Source organism: Anas acuta, chromosome 2 (assembly GCF_963932015.1).
Source record: "Anas acuta chromosome 2, bAnaAcu1.1, whole genome shotgun sequence".
Classification (NCBI taxonomy): Eukaryota; Metazoa; Chordata; class Aves; order Anseriformes; family Anatidae; genus Anas; species Anas acuta.
In genome coordinates this window covers 51,123,208-51,150,450 of record NC_088980.1, presented here as the reverse complement: position 1 = coordinate 51,150,450, position 27,243 = coordinate 51,123,208, and the positions used below count along the sequence as shown (strand labels likewise).

Below are 27,243 nucleotides of genomic sequence, written 5' to 3'. Positions count from 1 at the left end.
TTCTTTTTATGGGCAGTACTTCAATATTTTTCCACCCCGATACATTTATGTAAGAACTGTCACTCCATCTTGCTCTTTTAATAGTTACTTCCACCATACATAGGAAAACTGCAACACTCACATAACTCCTCCACTGAAATATATGCTGCAACATCACACTTCTCAACATATGAGACAACCTGCATCAGGGACCTGACAGAATTTTCTGAGGTGCTTTATCTTCTCTCCAGTTCCTCTCCCTCCTCTTGCTGGTTGTTTCTTATCACAGACGGTCCCTTGAAATTAAAACAGTCTGCCACTGGCTCTGAGTATGTATATGGACACAAAGTTGACCTGTTTTTCTTGGCAGTGACCCATCTAGGCTGAGAACTTTGCTGAGGGCTTTTGTTCCATCACGCTCCTTCAAGAGGGCTGTTGACACTCCATGTATCTGATGCACTGTTAACATGGGCATTGTCTTTCATGATTACTCTGACCTCGTCCTAGAGGCATTTGTGTAATTATTTTATGCTAAGTAGAACAGCTTCTTCAGGTGTCAAGGAAACTTCTTTGCACCACTTCTAACAGTGCACATAGAAGCATTAGTTTTCCTTCTAGCGTCCCTTCAGAATTGGGTCTTTCATGTCTGAAGTTACTGGGTACATAAACACGTCAAGTGCAAGTTAGGTATGCTCTGGGAGTGTCTGTTAGGTTGGGCATGCCAGGGGAAACCCAGAGCTTGAGAAACCCTCCAGACCTTCAATGTGAGTTACGTCTCTGAGCAGCTCAACAGTTACACAGCTTAAATAGTTGTGCAGGTCAGCACAAAGAGAAAGGTGGCCGCTGGAGGGCTTTGGGTTACACCACAGTTAGTGGGCAATTGGTGTTATTGGAAGAAGGTCTATGTTGTTCAGATACTGAAGTCAGACCGTGCTCAGAGATTCTGTTCAGGTTGCTGATTATCCACACCAAGATATTGCTTTTCCTAGCCCAACCCTAGGTGTTTGTCGTGACTGGTAGATAGCCAATCTCTGTCACATCTCCGGGCTTAAATTCCAACATAGCAAAGGCAAAACAAGCTTGTTCAGGTTCAACATTTTTGATAGGTTTATTTTTATCCCTAGAACATTTTGGCCGCTTGGGGAGTGACAGCAATACTGACAGAACTGAACTGGAAGGGAAGATGGAGGCAAATGACAATGAGAAAGTTAACTGATGAACAGCTGAGAACAGGCTGAATTTAGTAATCTATTAGTCCATATCAGCTGCAGCCAAAACTGCTATTTTACATCTGATTACAACCTTTGTCTTTTAAAGAGCTCTGAGTCCCTTGCTGGATCTTAGCAGTTTCAAGAAATTATCTGCTATCTGCATATTCTTCATTGCTTAGGTTTACAAGTAAGATATTCCTCACTGCTCCTCCCTCAGACACTCTGGAGACATGAGACAGACGATTCTAGTCTGGATCCATTCCACTCCAATTATCCACAGTTTTTTTGTAATGCATTTTTAATTTAAATAAATCAGGAGGTTCCATTTAGCATGTTGCATTTGTCTTGGCATACACTTCACACATGCAGAAACTCTATATTAAAGTTTTCATACAGCCGTTAGCAAAAGAATCAGCCAAATGTATCCCTGGTGTAACTCTACTGACTTAAGTGAAGTTTCACCAGGGGTATCCCTGTTCTGCTGATCTGTCCCATTCATTCTCATTCCAAAACACAAAACCCAAGAAAATATGTTTGCATTTAGTTAATACAATGTATTCCCTCTATGATACACATTTAATCCTCTGCACTTTTCTTCATTGTCTGCCATATTCCTTGTTAATTTAAAGGAGTCATTTTCACATTTATATATTGTTCTGGTTTTATATCACATGTTGTAACAACATAGATGTTGCAAGAAGAGGCAGTGGGAAGTCAGGATATGTTAAACTTTAAGTTGCCATTTGCCCCATGCACACAAGTAGTCAACCTTGAATTGAGTCAGTTGGCACCAGCAAACATAAGAACAGCTGGGGTCCCTTGGGTGACAAATTACAAGTGCCATTCTTCAAGGATCAGTTCTTGGTTCTGTTTTGATATAAGGGTTGGAGCAGCAGCATCAAAGAGATGAGAAGCAGCAGATCCAGTAAAAGCATCTTGGTCTAGTAGTAGATAGGTGGGCAGGACATCACTTGGCTTATAACCTGGTGCATTGCATTGCCTGGCCGATCCTATCTGGGCACTGTCATGGCTCCATGTTTGCTGGCGCAGGTGTCCAGGTCCCTGTGAACACCAGGTAAGCAGAGTACAGCTTGCTACAAGAGTCAGTTGAGGAAGAATTAGAGCAGAGTGACATCAGTCAAAGAGGTGAGACTTGAGTGAGCTCCCCATCAAATTATTTCTTGCCTCTCTGCTATCAAACACTTTTATCAATGTCACAGATGGAAACATAACTGCATTACAGACTAAGTCCACCCTGGCAAAAAGAGTCAATGGGAGTGATAAAATCACAAATCACCAGTCTGGAGCACTTGCGAAATTAGGCACAAGCAAATGACACGCCTGTGGATACAGACCTGTATATACCAACAGAGGATTCTTCACACTGAAGAGGAGCACAAGTTATTCGAACAGCCAGTGCTCAAAAGTGTTGTAAATGACAAAGTAGGTGGCTTCCTGGTGGCATAAACTCTCATGGTGGTGCTCCAGCCATTGCAATGCTCAGTTGTATTAACAAGAAGTACTGTTTCTCCTGCCATCACTAGGTCTCCTATGTATTTTTTAGCAATGTGATACCTGTAGTACTGTGTCTGTTCCTGGGTATCAGAGCTCCGGAGAGCATTCAGAAAAGATCCATTTAGTGGAATGACAGTCCCAGGACACATGATTAGGGCACAGACCAGAAGGTGAGAGGGTCAGGTAGATCATGATCATCAAGGAGATGGTAAAAGACACATGCACCATCAAAACAGGCAGCATACGCCTCACGATGAGTGGGCTTTTCAGTTCAGAAAATACATAATATCATTCTGTGGTTGGAATTTAAAAACAAACTCGAAGTAAAACTGACATACAGATTTTTAACATTCAGGATAATTAACCAGTTGAATTATTTCCCAAGGGCTAATAGAGTATACATCATTGGAAAACTTTTCAAACAAGACAGATTTTTTTTTTCCCCAAACATATATGTTCTCTTTCAAGGAGGAATTAATTGAGGCCAGTACTGCAGTCTGCACAATACAGGAGATCATACTAAATATAACCCTTAAGGTCTGGCCATCTTTTATTGGGCATAGAGGCCCAAAAGCAGGATTGTAGATACATAAAAGTAGTCTTATTTACTGCTAACACAAGCAGCAGTGGGCCAGGACTAACATTAATAGGCTAAGCATTCATATGCTCAGTATCCACAGGGCAGTCACCTTGTGAGTCTCTGCCGGCCAAGGTGCTGTCAATCAAGGAGAAACCTGTCAACCTCTGTTTCTCCTTAGAACAGGCTGATCCCCAGCCCTGCTGATGCACTGCCTTCCTCCTCTCTGCCTCTTCTCTTAGGGTTTTCAGATCTTGTCAAGTCAATGATGGTTTTCTGCTTTCTTCCCCTGCTGAATCTCTGATGCCTCTACTTCTCCGCTACAAACTGTTACTAAGTGGTACTGACTCAACAAGCTCACCTCTGTGGTCCCTCTTTGTTTGTGCCTTCTTGCCTCGCATGGCATAGCAGCTTACAAAAAAATCATTCAATTCCAGATTAAAGTGGGAGTGACAGCTACAGCTCATCTCCATGAAAACTGAACCCTGAGTCACATAAACAGTCCCAGTGGTACCTTTTCATTTTACAGTCAACAAACATAAAAGGTAGCTACTCCAAGACTTTTGTTTGCAGACTGCATCACATATATCTTAACAAAAAATGTCTGCCCAGCCTGTTTCTGCACAGAGTTTGCAAGCATACTCAAAGAGCTGCAGACAGAAGGAATGGTTCCCACCCTACCTTCATGGAACACGAGCCACAACTATGGAAAACTGGAAAGTCAGTAAGTAAAAACAAATTCTGCTGCTGTACCTTCAGTATTTACTAAAGGGTGTGTATGAGGCATGTGCTTTAGACCTCACAGAGGAAACTGATGTTAGCCAAATAGACAGTGCTAAGTACTGCTCTGCTCTTATGCTTCCTTTTGCTTATCTTTCATACTAACTTTACTCAGAAAACCCAAAGGCATAGTTGTGGTTGGGGGTAACACACAAGCCAAAGTTCAAACATCTACACAAATTACCCAATGTGTTAGAGTTGCTTACAAGCCATAACAAAAAGAGTGCATTCTTTCCCTGTTCTCTGTAAGTCAAAACTTAAACACAAACCAAAATCCATCAGCTTCAGTTTGTGTCTTTCAAGGGATATATAAAATTTTGGGTAAAATGTTGACAGAATTATAAACACTCTGCAAATATTGTACAAAATAGAAGTATTTTAACTTTGAGCTTCTCCAGAATGTAAAGCAAAGGATTTTCTAGTACTGACAAGAGGCATCCTACTCAGTCCTTAACGTCCTGCTTCATAAGCCTCTGTAGCATGCCATGGTCCTGCTAGTTACACAGAACCTGTGCCTGCACCCCTCTCAAAACTGTTACTGCAAGCAGAGGAAAAAAAATCCTTCAGCATTAGTGGATGAAAAGTCAGCCCCAAACAGTTTTTGGTGTATAGGTAAGTAATGTTTGTTCTGGCTGTAGTATCTCTTTTAAATGTTATATGTTGGAGTGCCTGGAAACTTCACTAATGGCTGTGTGAGAAACTGTGACAGATGGATTACAAAGATAGATAATACTGGACGTTTTTATATATCTGTAACCTGATCAAAATATTTCATTTTTATTCTAATGGATAACTTCAAAGAGTGAAAAGACAAGGGGGGCGGGGGGAAGGGAAACACAACAAAAACAAAACATAAGCAGAGATGCAAAAAAGTCTGAGAAGACAATGAAATTAATTACACATGCACCCGCATCAGTTTGAAGTAACATTCAATTGAAATTTCAACAAGGATGATACTGGGGCTTGAGCACCAGTCACCACACCACCATGTACAGATGGCATGTAGAGTTAACAAGTGATTTTTTTTTTTTTTAATATATATATGGATGGATAGATAGATAGATAGATAGATAGATAGATAGATAGATAGATAGATATGAAGCTCAAGGGAGATGAGATCAGATTCATCCCTCTTGTACTGCCTTGAATTTGACTGCTCCAGTGGAACTGCCACACCTTCACAGCCTACATGGCTGCACCCTGCCATCCCCTCTCTAATGTGTTAGAGATTAACACATTCCCTGCAGGATTGCCCACACCTTGAGGAAGGTTAGGATACACCACCAAGGTCTCTCCAGACTCCAAAATCTCCCCGTGGAAACATTCTTCAGTGGGATGCCAATGCTTTCAATCTGGCTCTCAAGGGAAAGCCCATGTGATGCATTTGGCTAAAACTGAAAAGCACAAACCTGAATGCCACTTAATGTTTTTATGCTTATGAGACAACTACCTCCATTTCTTTCAGTTTGTGAAGGAAAAGTAAATGCAACTTGTCTCTTCTTCTTCACCTCCTCACCCAAGGAGGTGTTGGTGAATCAGCACCAGCATGGTTCTCAGAATTGTGCAAATATTTTTTACTTCAGTTCCTTTTTCAAAGACTCAGAAAGATTACAGGGTAACTGTTCTCCAAGCAATTTGGTGCTTTTGCTTCTAACAGAAATGCTACAGGGCAGAACTGTGCAAACAATTTGTTAGTTTTGCTTTAAATTTAAGCACTTCCATTCTCAGAGAGACTGTTTCAGTCTGAACTTCGAGGCAAGGTTAGAGTTGTTTCTTATTTAAAAGTGCTCATCCATTCTCAGTCACAGTAATGGCTCTGAGCACAGCATTACTTAGGTGTACGCCTAGGGTGTATGTATATGTGCATGTATGCATCCTATTTTTGAGCTATTTTAACTTACACTTCATATTCTTGTGCTTTTTGATAAATAGAGTTTATGTCAGAATAATTGGCCCGAGGATTTTTCTTTCCAGTCCACTACATTTCTGAGGTACAGCTACATGGGAGATAATGGAAATGCCTCTAGAGTATCTGTCTGACAAGGGAAATAGCAAGAGTAAGGAGTGAACACGAAACAGGGACCTTGTCAAAGAGTGTGCACGTGAATCAGTCCAATCAGTGACTGTGGGTAACGTATCTGAACAAATTGAAGTTGACACAATGGTCAATTTGACTGGAGAAAGTATAATTTTGGATTAGGGTGAACACCTTTAATCTGTCAATTGTGGCAGTCTTAAACCTGTAATTGAAAGAGCACAGCACTGCTTTTCTCCAGATGTCAGTCAAACCCATTCACCCTCTTCTGATCACTGATCAGTTTGCAGTCTCTTCTGCATTCACTTATTAGACTCCTATTTATTTCCTCTTTTAGACGAAATACTTTGCTCCACTTTATGAAAATCTCAATCTTATAAGGAGAGCCTTTCAGAATAACACTTGGATTCACCTGATTTTCAAGCAGATGGTATTCAGGGCACAAGAAAGAACAAAACAGAGTATCACCATGTGTTTAATTTTAGCTCTCGCTCCCTCAATTCCCGTCTCAACCAACAAATGCTATCTTATTTTCAGTCTGCTTGTGTGCCTGAAAAGTGCCAGCCCAGCCACTCTGGAACTACAGCTGTGTCTCTCTAAAGCAATTCAGAATGGGGTAATTTCTGCCCAGGGAGTACCAATCCGAGAAGAGAGCTGAATTTCCAACTCAATTTATGTGTCCCTCCTGCCCCAGCCTGGGACAGGTAGGTGAATTGGTTTCCACAGAATTCTTACCCACTGACCTGTCTGTGAAATTACAGACCAAAGACACTGAATCATTGGATGCAAAGATCACTTAACAGCTTCAGAAGAAGACGTACTCCAACATTGTGCATTTGCAAGGGGATGGTTCTATGATTTATCAGGAGAAATGTCCATATGAGGCTCACAATCTCCTAAGATTTTTACCTCAACATCAACTCTTCCATTGTTCAGATTAAAGCAATGTGAAATGCAGAATAAAATTAGCCTGACCTTGCAATAAACAGATAACAGAATGACTTGCTGTGTGAGAGGCCCTCCAGTTCTATTAAGCACCTCAAGCAAATCCAAGATGAGAGTTTCCTTGTCTTTGCTCATGCTGTAGGCATGCCATACCCCATGCCAAAATCCTTCTTTGAATTCTGAACCTCAGATTCTCCACAGAAATTTGCATTTTAGCTCCTTAGCTCTTCAGTCCTCACGGGTGCAAATATTTTAAAAGTTTGCTGGACCCCTTCTGTTGCAGGTCTAGAGGCAAAAGAAGAAAGAAACCTCTTCTTATTCTTATGAACAATCTTGTCTTTGGGAGGCAGGCCACAAAGAATCACTGAAGAAAGAAGCAGATTCCCATTCCCTGGTAGGAGAAAATGCAGCAAAGGATTAAAGTGGCTAAGCAAACCCTTTCTTCAGCATGTGAGGTTGAAATAAACAGGCAAAGAAGCATCCCACCCTCCAGAGCTCCTCAAGAGTAAATCATCCAAACTATTAGTTATCCAACCTCTACTTTGTCATTATTGTCTGCCTGTCAGCTCCTTATAGGGTCTGTCTGTTCCATCACTCTTGTGTTATTATGGTTGCCATGCCCTCCTCTCAGCAGCTTCTATCAGTTATAATGAAACAGTTAGAAGAAAAAATATATTTGGGCTTCCAAATTACCAGGAATTAAAGGGATTAGAGGAACAACAACAACAAAGAATAAAAGGAAACCAAAAAGAGAGAGTGAGAGAATTTTGCAATCTGTAGATGATTTCTGCTTCTGGGATTGCATTCGTCATGAAGATTTATAGGTCAGTCCAGAGCTTAAATAGCAGATGTTTTCTCATTATTTATCTTCCTGGCTAAGGCACAAGATTCCTTTTTAAGGAAATCTGTGTAACACATGCAATGAAAATAGACCAGGTCCAAGGATCAGCCCTTCTAACTCATAAAGGCTGAGCTGAAACAGCCATCAAAAAGAAGTTTCATTTCGCCCTATTACGAGAAGAAGAATCAAGCGTCCTAGTGTGCTTACTAGGGTCTGATGTTGAAAATTTCAAACAGAATAGAATTTTGCCTCTTATCTGACTGTCACTGTAAGTATGAAAATTTTAATAGTTTCCTGTACGAACAGTCAACTGCCTCATGGGCAGTTCTACTCGCTACTCGCTACCCCAAGACCTGTGCTTCTGAGATTTAATCACAAAATATCATAGCAAGTCCTATAGCAAGTAGTGTTCTGAATAACATCACTGCTATACATGCTCTTTATAAAGCACAACCTTTTAGTACTACTCTGCAGCCACCCAGAAACACCTTTCAGAGATCCGCTCTTCTAACATTGCAGTCCTTTGTGCAAAAATCAGTGGTAATTTTCCTTTAAGTTATTTGTAAACTATTTGCATATGCTGTCTTCTGTCATTGAGGTGGGAGGGAAAAATCAAAACAAACAAGAAATCCTAACAGTTTAACTTCTGAACTTTCTTGTTGTTTTCCATATACCAGAAACATGTCTGATTCAGAAATACAAAAATATCCTTTGCTTCCTGGAAGATATTCCCAAAACACATGCCTCTGTAGTACAACCTTATAACTTCCACAGCTTTTACACATATTGTTGGGTTTCTCTTGTCTGTCATAATTGACCCAAATGAGGATGTCACATGTTTCCAAGCCTCCTAGGTATGGGTCCATCCATGGAAGTTTTTTGAACTGTAGGACCACAGGATGCACTTGCATGTGAATATCCCCTTTTCTGCCTCTCTTCCCTGTATGCAGACCTCTGCAGTGCTACTGCTCCAGCCTTACAAGCACTGCTGAGACCACTCAGGCCTGAATAACCTATTCAAAAGCACACATCTCCAGGGTGATGGATTCACTTTCGAAGCAAAAGTAATTAGGAGAAAAAGGAACACAGATTTATGAATTGACCTCACTTTCAAACCACACAAAAGTTGCAGGTCTTCAAGTAAAGCACTAAAAGCCTTCAGAATTCCCTGCAGTGCCATCTCTTCTTGGGAGTCCAAGGGACCTCCTTGCCTCTACAGATGTTGAGGCAGGGAATGAAAGAAAACCTGTCCTTTTCCTGAGATCTCAATTTTTTACACTAGCTGCCCTCCTCCCCTGTGTCTTCAGGCAATTAAAGCCCAAACCTCACTGGAGATGAACAAGAACTAGCTCCCTTGGACCTCTTTGCTAAATGTTACCCTCTTTAACTTTTTTTTCTTTTGCTCTGAGAAATACTACTGTTGACTCCCACAGTGACTGTGATGGTGTGGTGCCATGTGAAATTTTAACTATAATCACTGTTGTACACAAATGTGTAAGCATCGCTCCTGCAGATGTACTCGAGGCCACGTTTGGTCATTTGCTGCTGGTCCAGAATTTCAGAGCACTGAAGCCACTGCACCTTCCCACTCCCTCAGCTAAATCACAGGTAACAGTAACTGCACAGGAAATACCAGGAACCTCTATTTCATGCCACAGGCAAAGAGTTGCCCCTCATCTTCCTTGTGATTGTCTCCTGACAATCAGCATGAACAATAACAAGATGGTGAGAAGCCTTTGCCTTGCCAAGAAGCAGGTGTTGTACATTATGTCTGCTACAATGATGGTGGAGAAGACACTCTTGCTGCCTACTTCAAGACCTACAGTCTCTTCCATTGCCAACTAGCCTATGAACAATAGGATAACACCCCTTCAGACTGTGTGACTGCTTGCTACAGTTCTCATGACACTATCCTATGACTGCGGAGGTTTTGACACTGTTGAGGAAGCATCAAGGGCAGGGTTGCTCCCTGAGGGAAGGTAAGCTAAGGGCTGAGGGTAGCCCCACAACGGCAGCACTCTCACCAGCAAGGCACCATCTCATAGGGCCCAACCACAGTGGACAGAGCCAGGAGCTGGTAATAAGGTCAACAGCCCCAGACATGGCAAGTACTGATACAGGTCCACGGCTCAGCAACCAGAAAACAAGCCACCTACAACACAACTTCAAGTTCCAGCCAGGAGTCAGCACCAGAGACAGCATTAGAGACAGATATACCTGTAACATAGATCAGAGACTGAAGGAACAGGCCTTCAGATATTCAGCTTCACTTCGACTAGGTATCATGAATACGCTCAGGTTAGCTAAACAGCATAACTGTCCCACTGCAGGTGTCCTCACCTGACCCTCCCTGGGGAAGTGTGGCAGTTCCTCTGCTCTTGGGCTTCTAATGGTGTGCAGGACCCTGCTCTAGGCAGACCACACTCTCGTTTTAGTACTGTGAGTCTGAAAGTTTGTTAAGGCATTCTCAGAGCAAGTCTGCACCTCTGATTCTTGTCTTTAACCCCTTTTCCATGTATCTGCATGAATGGTCTGTAGTAGCAGAGCTCTCCAAGCTCTGTTCCACTATCTACATCTGTGAGGAGGTAAAGAAAATGCATTTAAAAACTGTAAAATCAGTGCTGTGTGCTAACTGCCTGTGTCCCTTAGAAAATATTTGCACCATGCATTATTGACATGAAAACTCTCTTGGTAATTTGTAAACTACTTTTAGCTCTTCAGGATTCCTTTCCTCTTTGGCTTCCCTAAAGAAATGTGCTGTACAGGCGAACATGCCTGTTCAGCTGAGCTCCAGCTTCAGCACTTTTCTGTATTAAGCTGAAATGTTGTTTTCATTACCAATCTTTAATCCTTTAAAAAAAAAAAAAAAAAAAGGAAAAAAAAAAAAAGAAAGCCTGCAACTGAAACTGTTTCTCATAAAGTCCACATTGCATAAACAATTGCCCCAGGTCCTGGGAACAACAGCCAGTCCACACATGGACCGCACCACAAAAGCAACAGCTCATACTGGTCAGGCCAGGGCAGAACAAGGACATGCTCACTTTGAGGGACAGATGGTATCTATTTAGCTAAACATTCTTCCACTAAGGCTGTTTTAACCCAGGCCCAGATCATTTTTATCAGCTTCTTATCACATTTGGGAGCCCAGCATGCTTCTGATGGAGGCTGTGCAAGTACTTCCCAGAGAGTGCTGTAGTTCAAGACAACATACCGGCATGAAGAGGAGGTGTGTGGATGTGGAGGGGAGGGGAATAAAAACAACCCCATGCCATGTTTGCTGATTTTGAAAGGTTATTGGATGGATTTCCAGGTAGAATATAGATACAAGAAAGTAGGAAGCCTCTTTCATCCATACTCAGTCTTGCTATACATTTGTGGCCAGACTGTCAGCCTTTAACTCTCCCATGCCTGTACACTGTTTTTCAGGCTGACATGAAGAAGCTCTGCCAGTACTCTAAGCCGCTGGAAACCTCGTGGTATCTGTAGCATGGTACTAAGCTGAAACTATCCTGGCTCACATCTGACTGCAAAATTCAGTGTAGACATGCAACTTAGCCTGGCACTTGCTCCTAGGAATGTTTCCCTTCCGAGATACTTTGGTTGCGAGGACAAGGTGTTGCTCATCCTCACTATGTGTATTAGAGGGTGCCTTACCGCTAGACTACCAGGTGAGAGCTGTTATCTGAAACCTCCAGTGCAGCAAGGTGATACAGCTCTGTGTCAGTCCTCCTGAACTGTGAAAGCACCACATGTGAAACTATTAGTGTGACATCTGCACAGTGTAGCACACACCAAAGCACCTTGATGTAGAGAAGAACAGGACGGTGTTCAGAGAGAGCAGAGAGGAAAGTGTGGGACACCTATGAAAGGCAAAGAAATCTCTCTCTCTTTTTTTCTTTCTTCACTAGGGAACTGGCTCACACAGTACTACAATAACAAGCACTGGCAGGCTGCCCAGCATCACTGTACTCTGCTTGTAAGTGAACTATGAGGCTCAAGCAATCTTCTGGGAAAAGTTCACACCAAATGTATTGTATGTTATGTTTTCCCCTCGTCATACTTTTTTTTTTTTTTTTTTTCCCCAAACTAGTCTATTATATTCCTTCCCTGTTGCATTACAGATATTTTTTAAGATCCCCAGGAGCTGTCCTTCTGAAAACCAAGCACCGAGTAATCAAACAGATCTATTTTTTTAAGTAACAGATTTAAACTAGTAATCCTCCTCTTGGAAACAGCCCTCAGAATAAAATTGGAGCACAACTTGTTGTTCAACAGTGGGGTTTTCTGTTTTGGGGACTTTTTTTTGGTTTTGTTTTTTCTTAGAAACAAAAAACAAACAAACAAACAAACAAACAAACAAACAAAAAAAAACAACACCAAAACTAGAAATTGAGAGAGACCAGAGACAGGCATGCTATTAAAATTCTGTCTATACAATGTATGTCTTCCATGGAGTGGAAGCAAAAGATGAGCAGACTACAATAGCACAGCAATAAAAGGGAAAACTTTTAAAGAGTGTCCAAAGGAGGACTACAAAGATGGTGAGGGGTCTAGAGAACAAGATATATGAGGACTGGCTGAGGTCCCTTGGTTTGCTCAGCCCCGAGCAGAGCAGGCTGAGGGGAGGCCTCATGGCGGCCTGCAGCTCCCTCATGAGGGGAGCGGAGGGGCAGGCGCTGAGCTCTGCTCTCTGGGGACAGTGACAGGACCTGAGGGAACGGCATGGAGCTGGGACAGGGGAGGGTCAGGCTGGGGGTTAGGGAAAGGGTCTGCACCCAGAGGGTGGTTGGGCACTGGGACAGGTTCCCCAGGGAAGTAGTCACAGCACTGAGCCTCCTGGAGTTGAAGAAGACTTTGGACAATGCTCTCAGACACCTGGCTGGTCCTGTGTGGAGCCAGGATTTGGACTCAATGATCCTTGTGGGTCCCTTCCAACTCAGGATATTCTGTGATTCTGTGATTCCAAAGAGAATGTTCTGTGCTTGATCTGGACCTTTCAAAACAAGTCTGACCCGTATTTTACATGACAGTCCTGGTCACCTCACAGATGCTTACTGCAACGTGCAGTGTAAACTTAATGTACAAATAGAGGTTTTACCAGAAGCACATGAATTTGTGGTGCTTGAAGAGTGAAGGGAAGAGTCACTTGTTCTGTGCTGCAGACATAAGAAGATGCAGTTGTTTTTACTTTTGACTGTCTCCCAACATGGCTTTTACAGACTTACAAAAAGACAGTTTTTCTAAGATCACAGATACCATGAACACACTGAAAGTAATTTATTTGAAAAATTAGACCATGGACAGTTAGTTGAAAACTGGGTAACAAAAGTAGGTCCATCTATACATAGCCAGCCCAAATACACATTACCCATTGCCCCACAAATACAAATCCTGTGAAGTTATAATTTACTGTTGTTGATACTAATTAATTTTATTTTATTAATGCCTGAAGGCCGTTGCTAAGCTCTGTGTTGCACTGTGTGAGGTGTTGTACCTATGCATAGGAAGTTTCTGCCTCAAAAGGCTTAGGGGGTTAACTTAGGGTCTTTGTGCAGATGTGACTGTACAGAGAGCAAACTCACAGCAAACATGAAACAGTTCATTCAGTTTTAAATTGTGGTGGTATTGAGTACCTGTGATTCATGGAGACCTTTGTAGGAGTTTTGGGTGTTCAGCACTTTTGAAAGCCAGACTGAAGTTTCTTGCTATGCTTCTGACAAAAGGACCTTAGAAATTAGAGGCAGAAAAGACTTATTAGGTTATCAGGCCAAATTCATCCCAGAAGAAAACCTATTGAAGTCAATGGAATTTCATCGGGGATGGATTTACCATAGAAAGATTGTTCCCTATAGTATGTTTGATAGTGCTTTGTCCTATACAGTTTTAATTAGCTCTGCATTAGTCAAGGTACCATACCATTGTTTCAATAAGCTACCCTTGCAGAAAACTGTCTCTAGCTATCCTTGTCCATGCTTCCCCCCATTGCCCCCCCATTCCTGGCTGCCTTCTTCTCATCCTCTCATTATTTTATGTCTAATTCCGTTAATGAATTTCACAGACAGAGCCTTCTTTCATGTTTGACAAGGACCTAGACTACTCTGTTATAAAAAAAAAAAAAAAAAGACAGGGAAGAGAGAACATATTCTTACGTTGAGAAAAGCAAAGGTGTTTATGAAGCCTTAAGCTTTTCTTTGTCACTCCATCAATCCACATACAGCCAGGCTACAGTTTTTCAACACATATTCTGCATTAAGATAGACATGGGTACTTTAGTCTTGCCTTTGCAGTTTCATCACTGACTTCCTGCGCTGTTAGAACACTTCACTTGTCAAATCTCTGCTTCACCACCACTGCAATAGCCATAGTCATGCACATGTAAAGAATTTCTCATGCTGCTTCAGGGAAATCAGGAAAGAATATTAAGTCCTGTAGTGGAAAAGCACAGTAATACAAAGCAAATGATTGCTGCCACCAGTACTACCGTCATTTTTATCATTATTATTTACCATCTTAACATAAACATTCATCTTTTCTCTGAGTCTTGCCTTTTTTTATTTTTCACTTTTTTACCTTTTTTTTTTTTTTTACTTTTTTTTTTTTAACCTTTTCTAATGAAGGTTCTAACAAGATTACAGGGAACTTGTAGTCCATGATTTCAGTAATATAATTACAACTGAAACAACAGTGTCTAGTATAAATGCAGAAACTGTGGGTTCAGTGTTGCCTTCTGCCAGAAAGAAAAAAAAAAAAAGTCCACAACTAACAAACTCTAAAACCACATTGGATCAATTACTAAATCCCATCTACGTAAAGATGTGTGTGTTCACTTCTGAGTCACTGTATCATTTGACCACGCAAGAGGCAATACAGTTTACTTAAGGAATGTCAGAAAAACCAGAACATAATTAAAATATAGCCATGCTTTCAGTTTTCTTAATGCTCTTCTAAAGTAGGCACACACTCACTTCAAAATTGACCACAGAGCTTAATTAAGCTTCTTCTGATCCTGCCGGGAGGGTTCCATGTTGTCTTCCTGTGGTCATTTCATCAGCCAGGGCTTTTCATGTAAGAATGTGCTGCATGCATGTCACAGCATGGGATCTTATCACAGACACCTGCTCTCAGCCTGTGAACACAGATTTTAATCCCTCTCCTTGCAAAAATGGTGACAGAAGGGCATATTATTTAATTACTCATGCATGTTCTCCAAAACAGGGGCCACAGCTTTACTTGTTTCATATGGTTTGTGTTTGTTGTTTTGTTTTGTTTTGTTTGGGGGGAGTCGTCAAATCGGATGGTTGTTAAAAAAGGAGAAAGCTTCATTATAGATTTCTCTTTGCCATTCAACGAGAATGATATAAGAAAAGACTGGCAAGATGAGAATGCAACTGAAGAAAATCTAGGTATGTATGAGAAATTGAGCCATAAAATTATTTGTGATTTCTGAAGTTCTCACTGTGAAGGTACGTAAGCTAAACTGTACTGTGTAACTTGGCTCTACTGTAATACATGACCACAGATCCAGCTAAAACTGTGACAGCCACCTCTAACACACTGAGGAAGGTGAAAGCAACTTAAACTTACTAATGCCTTCATCAAAGTTAGATCTATAGTGGTGGTTATGTTTCCCTTGGGTGCTAAAAGGGGAAAAAACAGGAAGATGAAAGAAGAGGTATAAACTTCTCACTCTACTTAAACAATATATTTATTAAATCACTTCAGTCAAAATCATTCACCAATTCCTGCAAAATCCAATCATGGACCAAAGCAAAGCACAGCTAAATGAAACGTTATATATTGTATCCGGCAAGCAATCACCATACTTGCATTCTCATTGCCCTCAGCAGCACCTGCATTCTTTGATCACAGTCCTTTTATGTGCTACACTGTATACAAAAGACCAAGCCAGCAATTAGCCATTCTAGCACTGGGTCCTGAAATCCCTGCAAATGCTCCAGCCCTTTAATGAATTCCTAAATAGAAGGAAGTTGCAAACAAAATTCAGCTTGTGTATTTTCTGCCAGGTTCCCACAGCACTGTAGGTTCTTAAAACTTAATTAATGACACTTGCATCCTGTACGCCTTCCAGAGTTTTAGTGGAAATTGTACTGGTCACTTCAGACTCTGACATCTTTTGGACAATTGTCCTCAAAATGTTGGGCAACTGCCCCAGTCTTTGGAAGAAAAAGACGAGACAGCTGCTAATCATGACTCATCTGTATCAATGGCAGGGACAAAAACTGAAGGGACAAGGCGTGCATCGTAAACCAGCCATAAGTCTCATGGTTCCACTGAAATCCTATGCATTGTATAGGAACCAAAATGGGGAATGAAAATGAAAACCACAGCCTAATACACCAGCATGTGGGAACTCTGCCAATGCCCCTAATTAAAATTTTGTACTAATCTCTTCAGGGAATCCAAGAAATGCTCTCAGAAAATGGAACATTCTTCTATGCACATCCAACTACTTATCCTGTAAAAGTGAATATAAAGGAGATTGTATATGATAAGGCAGAGGTCAGTAGAGTGGAAAGGACACTGTGAAAGCTACAGGAAATGACCCATCTTTGAACAAAAATACTGAAATTCCTTTTTGAACCCTGACTCTCACAAATTATAAATTTGCTAGTCCTTGTCTAAAGATCATTACATCAATGGAAAGAGTTAATTTAGAGTTAATTTTAATTTAGTGGGTTTTTAATCAGTTCCCAAAACATCAGAACATAAAATAGGTATTTAAAATTACAAGGTATGCCAACATGTCCTTTCCCTTCTTTTCCTTTTGTCCTACCATCATTAAAGAACTTGGAGAGGGTGGTTTGAGATGAATGAGAAGTGTAGAGGCTGGACTGGGGAGGATCTGGGACAGCACCTCTGACACTGGCTTATGGGCAATAAACAACACATTCAGTGCTGTCTGAGATGCAATTAGAGATGAAAGGAATGAAAGAGTTGGTAATTGGTTGGTAACTGCTGAAGGAAGGGATTCTGATAAATAAGTGTTTTTAAGAAGGGACAGAACAACTCTGCTTTTATTAGTAAAGGAGAGACAGAGCGAGATTGTGAGAGGAAAAACAGGGTGATACACAGGTGAGAAGGAAATAAGGTGACTGGAGCAAGCACACAAAACTAGGTTAAAATCCTGTTCATCTGGATGGAAAAAGATACAAGGTAGGTAGGAGACATAAGAAAAGCCATAGCCAATGGGGAAATTTTATCATACTGCATCAGTTTTTCATTTTCTTAAGAAACTGGCAGGGTTCTATAAGGAGAAATAAGTGAAGGTAGTAGGAGATTCATCTATGCAAGATGAATCTAGGCAGGCTATGCAATTAGTAAATCATCAGTTTAGCTATGAGACTGAGCCTCAAGTCAACCAATCCTATCCTGAGCTCAAGTTATTCAAATCTAGGGCTTCTGTTGGGCTGGTAGGGAGCTACAGAGTTTAATCATCGATTGTCTTCCACTTTCCATAGCCCCTTGCACTGATGCAGATTGACTGAACCTAGTAAAAGGGAAATGGAGGCACAAGCATGTGTGACACCCACCCTTTGCATGGCTGTAAATGACTACATGAAAATCAAGATAGTGGGGGTCCAGCTCCCTTGACTAATTCTTCCAAGTGAAAAAGATTTGCTGCGAACCCAAAGAGGACTTCAGCTCCGATCCATTTGTCATTTGAAGAGCTTTTCTTCTTCTGTCCAGCTTAGAAGCAAACAAAACTTCCTCTCTACTACCCTTTTCTAAAGGATCTTTCTGTGACTAAGCCATTTATGTGTCTATATTACATGTAATTCTCTGATGCCAGATGAGATAACAGAGATAATCCTCCTAAAGGATTTGTGGCATTATAGATTACAGCTTCTATTTGTATGTTGTATGCATTGCCTTCAAGAGGTCTTGAGTGATGGTATAAGATTTCTGTATTCAGATTATAAGATATTTGCATTCAGCACTGCCTTATTATAGGTTTAGAAACACCAACAACCCAACTAAGCAACCAGCTGTTCAGATCCTGCTGTTCTCTTAATCCTTGCAAAGGTAAAATACTATTGTGGTCAGTGGGATCCTTGCCAGAGTAACAAGATTTAAGTCATTTTTTAATTTATTTTTTTATTTTTTTCTGTGTGTATGTGTGTATTTTCACCTTATATTTCATTATAAGATAATGATCACTTAGTGGACGTAACAATTTATTCCAGTCACCTCTGTTTCACCATAGTTTATCCAAGCCAGAGTAGTAGTTATTTACAGTGCATTTTTTATTTTTTTTAAGATCTAAACTCGTGTTCTCACTATCAACAGGAATCTCATCATTGGAATTCACTCACAGCTCAGAGCCTACCTAGGGCTTGAACACAGAGATACTTTTCTAGATCTGCCTGAAGGTGCCCTCACTAGGAATCCTCTCAGGAAAAAGCTGAATAGTTACAGCTGAACTCCAGAACTCCACAAGTATATGGCAGTAATATTTCCAGGAGGCAATAATCACTAAGAAGACCTTTTGCTTCATTTCCTGCTGAATAAGATGTGCTTTTCTGATAAAGGAACTGAATAATTTGGGGAAATACGGAGGAGCTGTGCTCAGTAGCTTCACAGTATGACTGTTCTGATACAAGGCCAACTCTGGCTCCCAAGCCTGGAAGCCAGCATAGCCGACCTCACTGATATGGGATGGTGTGAAACACTATTCACGCAAAAGTATATCCTGCTTACCACATGTGGGATATCCCTAGAAGGAGCATGGTTAGTGATGAATTTGGGTGACATTAATGCAGATGTCATGTACAATGTTCTGTTGCCTGATTATTAGTGTATTTATGATTCTTAAATCTTGCAATGATCATTTCTTAATTTCCTCTCCTGTGACAGCATAAAGTGGGGAAAATTATGCCCGATCTCCAGCAGTGGTACTTCAATCTCTACAGCAAAAACCTGTGTTTTCTAGCCTCACACACACTTACATTCTTCCTGTTGTGGTTGAAGTCCTGAAAGGATCAGCAGCATTCAACCAATGGCAGCCACCTCCAGTCTTGAACAATGACCTACATCTTCAAAGAAGTTTAGGCATCTCTTGATTTCAATTACTTGCAAAGAGCAAAGTAGGTAGCATAATTCTGGTACATACAAGCAGGCAAACATCTAATGGAAATACACCTTTAGCAGCTTGTGTCTTTATGATTTAGGAAGTTACAGATCTCAGCTCTTTGTTTTCTTTCCGACTCCTCTGGCTGTGTTGAAATCACCACTGTGACAGCCAAGATGAAATAGCTGACTGTGTGAGCATTCCTTGTCCTTTCCAATCCACAGCAAAACTACTTAGCTTAAATCACCGCTGACGGGAACTAACTTCTTAAACAGGTTTGAACTTGATCCTTGTTGAGCACATCTGACTGTGCCCCAGATTGCCTAGTTCAGCTCAAAGCCAGCACATGTACCCTATTATCAGTAGCAGCAGCTCTACATCAGTCAGCAGCTGGCAGACGGGCCCTTGGGGACTTTTCTAGTCAAGGCTAGTGCAGCCCTATGGTTGCTTCAATATATTCTCCGTGCGCAAAACAGGACGTATCTCTGTGCAAATGTTGTTATTGCACAATGGGTGTCATTGATAGCAGGAAAGAGACAATGCTTGGGAGCTGGACGTGCTGTTCAAACATCACTCCAGTCTTTTTATATACTCTGATTAAGGCCCTTTACTTAGAACTGCCATCATGCTGTTGCTGGCTACTTTAAGTGCACGGAGAATATCTGAAATCCCTTTTTACCCTTCTTTAAAGGATGAATTGAACCGTATTTCAGTGCTTGAATTTCTAGAGTTTGTGACATTCTCGTAATGCAGATTCTGGCTTATCTATATCCAAATATATACAGACCTACCTACACAAACAGGTACATTCACAGTACCCGTCTTTTCAAGCACTACATACATTTTCCCTATTAGACCATTCAGTTTCTCCACTGTGTTTCCAGATCATAACACCTCTGTTGTCAACAATACTTAGCCTTTCATACCCTAGCAGTATTTCTCCAGCAGTGGCAAACAGGTCTGTTAGGCGACCAGGAAATGGTCGCCTAACCATTCCTTTCCCTTTTTGCAAAGGAAAACTGTTACAAGGAGAATATGGGACAGACAGATGACCAAGGGGAGCTAATAGACTAAAGACCCAAGGAAAGAAATTAGGAGAGGCTGAGAATAAGGACAGCAATAGACAGGAAGATTTGCTCCCAGTGCAGGAAGCAGCAACAGCTGATATCGCTGGGGCCAGTACTCAGATCAAGAAGGATTTCACCTGTTGCAGAAGTACAGCACTACAGCACCAGCATGGGGCTGCAGCCTGTAGCGATATGGTTTAGTGGAGGACTTGTTAGTGTTAGGTCAGAGGTTGGACTCGATGATCTTGAGGTCTCTTCCAACCTAGACAATTCTGTGATTCTGTATACACTATTAAGCACAAAGGCAGAACATATGAAGGGATTATTTTCCTAAACCTAAATGTCTCTTTTAGATACTCTAGGTCTCTCCCATGGGACCTGTGCTGCATTTACCAGCCCTATACCAATGTCTCAGGTACCTCAGATCTCTACATTTTGGCTATAACTTCTAACCACCATGCCATGCTTCAGGCCTTGGGCCCCTGCCTTATCCCTGGGGACAATGAATGGTCTCCATCCAGAGGACAACTCTAACCAGGTTGAAGTTGAACAGCTCTGTGAAGACCCAGGTTGTACCTGCATCCTACTGATGGATCTGACTCAGGGTAGTGTGCGACTCATTTCCCTGCCTGGCTCAACCACATTTCCCTGCCTGGCTCAACCACATGGCCAACTCTAGCAGCTTACAGAAACCTCCGCTCCCTGTCACATGTGTTGAATGCAAGCTGTGCGCAGCTGAGCACTGTCATTTCCCACAGTCACAGCTGTACAACTCAGAAGAAACAGCATAATCAAGCACCAGGCATTCCCCATTACCACAACCACGCAATCAAAGCCTTGCCTCAACACAGCCTTTTTTCCCTGTACATCCTGTCTGCCTTTGCCCGGTTTCTTTCAGTTGCTGCTGTTCCTCACTGAAGCTCTCAAGTGGCCATTACAGGAATGTCTGAGGAGATATGATAGGAGCACCTACAGCAAATAAATAAACCAATAAAGCAATAAAAAGACAAAGTGCGAGAACAAGAGGGACATGAGATGCTTGGAGGCTTGAAGGCCAGCCCATAGAGTCACTCAGTCTAGACTCCAGATGTGAAAGCAGAGCCTCAGTGAGTGCAATACGGGACTGCGTAAATATCTCAGCCAGATGTCTCAGAGCCCAAGCTACAAATCCTCACAAATGGTGACAGAGTTGGCTGTTGCTGTTAGCATAGCTCCGCTTCCAAGAGAATCAGTGGTCATTCAGTCAGCAGCAGTTCATTTTTGCTGCCAGATGGGAGGGAAAACCAGGCTCAGAGTTACAGTTAGTCTCATAGCAAACTCAGCAGTCAGTGGATGGGTCATGGAGCCCTCTGTGGGTACTGAGGTTAGCTCAAAATAGCAGTGTGGGGAAAGAATTGAAAATATTATAGTAAACATAAAAGCACATGATACCCAACTCATAAATAGCCTAAAGTAATGGGCTGACATGTTAGGCACCTGAACTCAAATTTGGATCTACAAGACATCTCCCATTTGGTCAACTAAATTTACAGATGCTTAACATTACATAACAAAAGTACCTTATGTTTCAGCTGCTGGAGACAAGCATTACACTGTCTGTAAGGAGCTTGAGGCTTGATCTACACTTTCAAGAATTAAACATTCCTCTGCTTGGCTTTCAGGTTCTAACAACATGCCTCCCAGGTGGATGCCTCACAAAAAGCACCTGGAGGGAACATGACCACCTTCCCACCTATTGCCAGCCAGACTTGTCCCTTGTGAGGCTGGAACTGGCCTCAACTCCCTCTTTTGCCTGATTTAGACCACAGAACAGAGCCTGAGTCTCCCAGGAATTGCTTCTAACCACTAGGCTATAGTGTATTTTAAATCAAAGCTTCCCCAGTCTCTTGGATTTATCCCATGCTCCATAAAATACTTAATTATTTATTGCAGCAGGGGCTAGGACCTGGGGCTCTGCAGTGAAAGTCCTTATGTAATCCATCCTGTCACTGGCCCAATTTAGGATATGTCAATTTATGACCTAGATTCCGTTCAGCAAGTCACCTAAAAATTGGAACTGGCTGAATAATTTATGAGATGATTTGTAAGCAAAAGCCCTGAGTTGGGTTACTCTGATTCACAGGGATAACATTATTTATGATTTTTTTTTTGTTCAGACAAAAGGCACGTATATGTTTTAGGATGGCCAATAATTGTCCCAAGATTTGCAGTAGGATTGCTTCATTCGCCTGTTTTAGACTGCCAATAGAAAAGTGACTCACACAGCATGAAAGACAAGGTTTTGAACCAAACAGCCAAGAAAAATTTGACAAAGAGGCATGCGCTACCATATCAATCTCCTATTCTCATAGATGCAGTTATACCCTGAGACCAGGCCCTCTGAAAAAGTATCCAAAAAGGTCATTGTTTCTCTTTCTTCTTTAGACCTAGGCTCACAAGGATAACCTGGATTGAAAAAAAGATGAGGATAAATTGCATTACATCATACTTGCCAAAGAATAAGAGCTCACATATACAAGCAGTAACTGATGAAGGGGGACCAGTTAAGCTGCAATGGGAAACCACCTGGGACTCTGAGAGCCAACTCACTGCCACTTTCCTCTCATTCTTAAGGTCCTAAAGGAGGTCAGATATCTGTCAGAAGACATTCTGAACACCCTGCCCCTACTGTGGTGTATTTACAGCAAAGGTTGCAGGGCTTACTCTGATTTACACCTGTACCACAATCTGACCCTCAAAGCTTTGCTAGCATCCACATAGTTCTAAATAAGATGTTTCCCAAGCTGACACATTCAACCCAGGGTCTAATATGATTTATTTGAACTAACAGGTGTATTGTTTTAAGGTTTCATTCATTTTCCACCCTGTCTTGAACTACACAATTCCCAAAAACAAAGTACAGAAAGAGATGTGCTGAACACATACATCCTTTCCCTTATTATTCTTCACTTTCTCAAGAGAAAAGACATCAAAAATAATGGTCAAATAAGAGTTAATTCCAAGATCTAAACAAGTATATTAAACAATGTAGTCAGAGCACATCACGGTGTTCTTCCACTTCTTTGGTAATGAATGCACAGCTTCACCATGGCTGAAAGTTAAAGGGGATATTTCTTCTGGCAGTGCCCTCCAGGCCCCTTAGGCTGGCTTATCCAGCAATTGTGTTGGCAGTTTGGAGTTTTTCCCAGGGTGTTCTATGCCCAGGGATGCTACAGGCCAGTTTATTAAATGTCAGTGCCCACTGCTGATTAATTTTCAAAAAAGAAAAAAAATCAACATTAGAATATTTTTTTTTCTTCTGCATCACATCAAAAGCACATCTATTTAAAGGTCTTTTCAGAGGGGATCCTTTCTTTAGCAGTGAAAAAGCATGAAAGGGTTTTACTTGTAACCCTACTGTGCACCACTGACTTTCCCATACCAGGAGACAGCAAATTTTCCTTGTCTTGTCTTCAAATACGCAGCACTGTTGCAACTCTTCTTTCATCACAAGCTTAGAAATGTCTGCTTCCGTGTTAAATAGCAAGTGGGCAGAAATGTAAGATAAGTGAAACTTTTCCTCTTGTTATACAGAGAAGTGGAACTTGCGTAATTCAGTAAAAAAGTGGGAGTTGAGATACAAATTTGGATGAGGGCACACAAATTCCCAAATCCTTATCTCCATCCCTGAAAAAGTCAGGGTTCCTCCAAACTGCAGACCACAGCAAGTTTCTCTCTGTGGAAGATCAGATTTAATCTGCTATTCATACAAATACAGTAGCCACCTAACAGCCTCAAAGCTGCATTCCTCTATGCCTGTGGCCATATCAATTTTTTGGGAAGACATGAAGAACCATTTTCAGGAAAATGGTGCTTCACTTACTCTTCAACTCTCAAAGAATGTTTTGTCTTCCTCTCTGTTTTGTGAAGCGCTGTCAACACTTACAGTGCAGTTTATTGTAAATACACAATAATAACAACTGTGCACATTCATCTCTGATTCAATTCCTATGTAAATTTATGTTAATATGCATGCAGATTAAGTCTGCCCCCCTTGGTCCTGGAAAGTTGTCAGAATGACACATGGGTTCTGAAAAGGTTGTGTACTACTGATCTGCAGTATTCAATAACTGGCAAACCAGCAACATGGAGACTGTGGATATTTCCCTTCTCTTTTGCTGGATAAATCAGTGGAGTCTTCTAGACAAAGCTACAAAGTACCAGTCTCTAAAACAATGATCTGCCCATATTTATTCTATTTCACAACAGAAGAAATATTAAAAGGTGGGTTCTCTGAGGGAATGGAACAGTACAAGGGTGTCTTGCTAGTAAGCCCTCAAGAACTGATATGCCATCTTCTAGATAGAAAATATTTTTTTTCTCTCTAATATTTAGTAATCATTACAGTAATGCCTAGAGATAATGGATAGTTCTTATTTTATCTTATCTAAATTGTTGCTGTTTTTATGAGAGCTCAGAAAGGCCACACATTTTTATTCTCTTCTTCTCAACCTCCCTTTTCTCTGTTTTAACACAGAAATACACTGACCTTCTACCTGTGTGCACAGCAAGAGCTGCTATGAGCACTCAAGTCACACCAGTGGCAAGGGCGCTGGAGTGCTACAGTTTGATGTTCTCTGCCTTTCTGCCAGGGATGTTTGGCTAGCACGCTTTCTGGTACTTTGCAGTAAATAGAAACTAATCTCTAGTTTATCCCAGGGCTCAGTTCCTACAAGGCTCCCAGACACTTCTTAAATAATCACAACGGGGCACAAATTGGGACTTCAAGAGATACAAGTGCTCTTTGCACAGGGATGAATTTCCAGTAATCCAAAAGGGGATGGGGAAATTGCCATCAGAAACAGCAGGCGCCACAATTGTTGACTCTGAAGATACACCAGACAACGAAAGTTTGATTGCCAGAAAGTATTTATACTCCTGCAATTCACAGCTAAGGACTTGATCCTGACCTTTGATACATAAAACAGATTTTTTTCTGCAACTGAAACTCAGTTGTAGCATTTGTACTTGGAAACTAAGATTGTGTCCAGAGCTGATAAAGGTGGGAGCTGTGTCATCAGTTCTGCAGTAAGGTAATGGTCAGAGAAAAAAAACAAACAAACAAACAAAAAAAACAACCAAAATCAGATGCCACTCCACTTCTGCTCTAGTAAAACGTATTGGACTTTGAAGGCTAGTGGCTTTTCAGAAAAATGTGTAAGAGCAGAACTGTACCCCAAACAGCGATAATAAACTTCAGTCATCCATTTTGTTCAGGCCTTTCAGCTGGTTTAAAGACTGACATTAGGACAAACCCTTTCTTCTCCATGCTCTTCTCATTTGACTCTGTTTTAGAGTGTTATTTTACTCTACTTTTTAAATCTCATTTTATTGAAAGCAATCTTAGCCCCAAGAGCAAAACAAGTAAAATAAAAGCAATTAAAGCCTGGATGGAAACTGTATTTTTTCTTTGAAATAGAGCCCATGTCAGACAGCTTTCCACGTACCTTGTTCAGTGTAGGTTCCATTATGGCATCCCGTCAGGCCCATTCAAACCAGGTTGCAGAAGTATTGTGGCTGGGATCCAAAACTGCCTTCCTGCCTGCAATAGTTGTTGGTGGTGATTTCATCTCAATCATTTTCTCTCTTTCCACCTCTCATGCAGCTGCCTGCCTGTCTTGATAGGACCAAAGTGTAGCTCATGGAATCTATATGATAATCACAAAAATAGTTATTTCTGCTGAAAAATGGATTTAATTCCCCCTCTAAACCTTTGTGGATTGCCAACTGGGGGTGTGAAACCAGCTGGCAAAAGATGCATTCATTTCAATTTCATGACTTTCATATACTGCAGCTTCCTGACTTTAAATGGTTCCCTCCCTCTCTAATGAGAGCACCAAGGCCTTGATTAACAGCCCTCACTTTAAACAAGGTTTCGAAGAAGCTTCTTTCCATGGTAACTTCTCTGGGGAAGTCTGACAGCCTGCTCAATCCAGGGCAGCTGAATGTCTCTTCTTTCACAGCATGAGCATTTGTCAGAGAAACTAAGAGTCAAGCTTGGTGAAGATTTGTATCCCCGAGTATTCTGCAAGTAACTCGCACAGCAGCGTGGGAAGGAAGCTTGAAAGTAGTGGTGGTAAAACAGTGAAAAACTAATTTCATCAATGTTTAGATTGAAAAAGGCTTGAAATGGACTCTTATTTTTTTTTTTTTTTAACTCTTTCAAGACTTTCCTTATAACATACATTTTTATTTACTAACAAACCTTGTCTTCAGTAGTGGTTTGTTTGTTTTGTTTTTTTTTTTTTTTTTGTTGGTTGGTTGGTTGGTTTTTTTAAGTCCAAATAAAATTTTGGAGAGATGACTAAGCAAGACAAACATGGGTGTAAAGACTAATGTTTTTTGACAGTTAATCACAGAGAAGAAAAAGGTTATCTCACAGGAAAGAGTCCTTCAAACCAGGCAGAGCCACCTGGGTCAGAGCCTGCAAATGTTACATTGAATAATGATTTAGGATATGAATATTGAAATCAAAGTTATCATCCATTGAAAAGTACTATTTGCTTGTAGACTCTTGCCCTCCAGAATCTTCCATCTGCCCACTTGGTTAATGGAAATCATTACAGACAGTAGATGAGGGCCGTGAACACAACTGAGTCCTTGAATCTGGATTTATAGAGATTTTAAATGTTCTCTACAAGGAAGCTTGTTTGAACTGGACTGCAGTATACATCCTTCCTGGTCAGAGCCCAAGATGCTTCCATTTTGTGACCTCACCTCCTTTTCATTGATCTTTCCTGGGAGATGGAAGAAGAGCAAGGCCCTTTCAGTACAAGACTGCTGACATGAAGTGTATATCTAAATTGCAGTCACATGGTGGCTGGTGGGTAGTGCAGGCTACTGCATACCCCTGGCTAGACTTAAAAACTCTCTGGGAACTTACAGTCATCGTGTCAGCACAGACTTCAGTAAACCTACATGAAAAGGTAGGGTTAACTAGTTTGTGCTGAGTACCGCGTTGCCATAACTTGACTGCTACCTGCGTTTCAAGTAATTTAAACCTTTCTGGATGTTTTTGTACCAGACTGCTGTCACTGTGGTAGCCACTTGTGGGAAAATGGTAGCACACTGCCACTAATTTAACAACCCCAGAGAGCATGACTGAGTTAGGGTTAGAACAGTTTTGTTTAACATTTAAATTAAGTGGTGTTGTGCTTCTGTTTAC

The 27,243-nt window shown here is 41.3% G+C and overlaps 1 long non-coding RNA gene across 1 annotated transcript; it reads right to left on the bottom strand.

The window, feature by feature from the left end:
- On the bottom strand, nucleotides 1-27,243 carry LOC137852717 (uncharacterized). Its single transcript, XR_011094002.1, has 5 exons — nucleotides 25,526-27,243; nucleotides 14,849-15,009; nucleotides 14,033-14,309; nucleotides 13,517-13,609; nucleotides 1-2,252 (listed from the first exon to the last, which is right to left on the bottom strand). It is a non-coding gene; the product is annotated as an uncharacterized lncRNA (long non-coding RNA).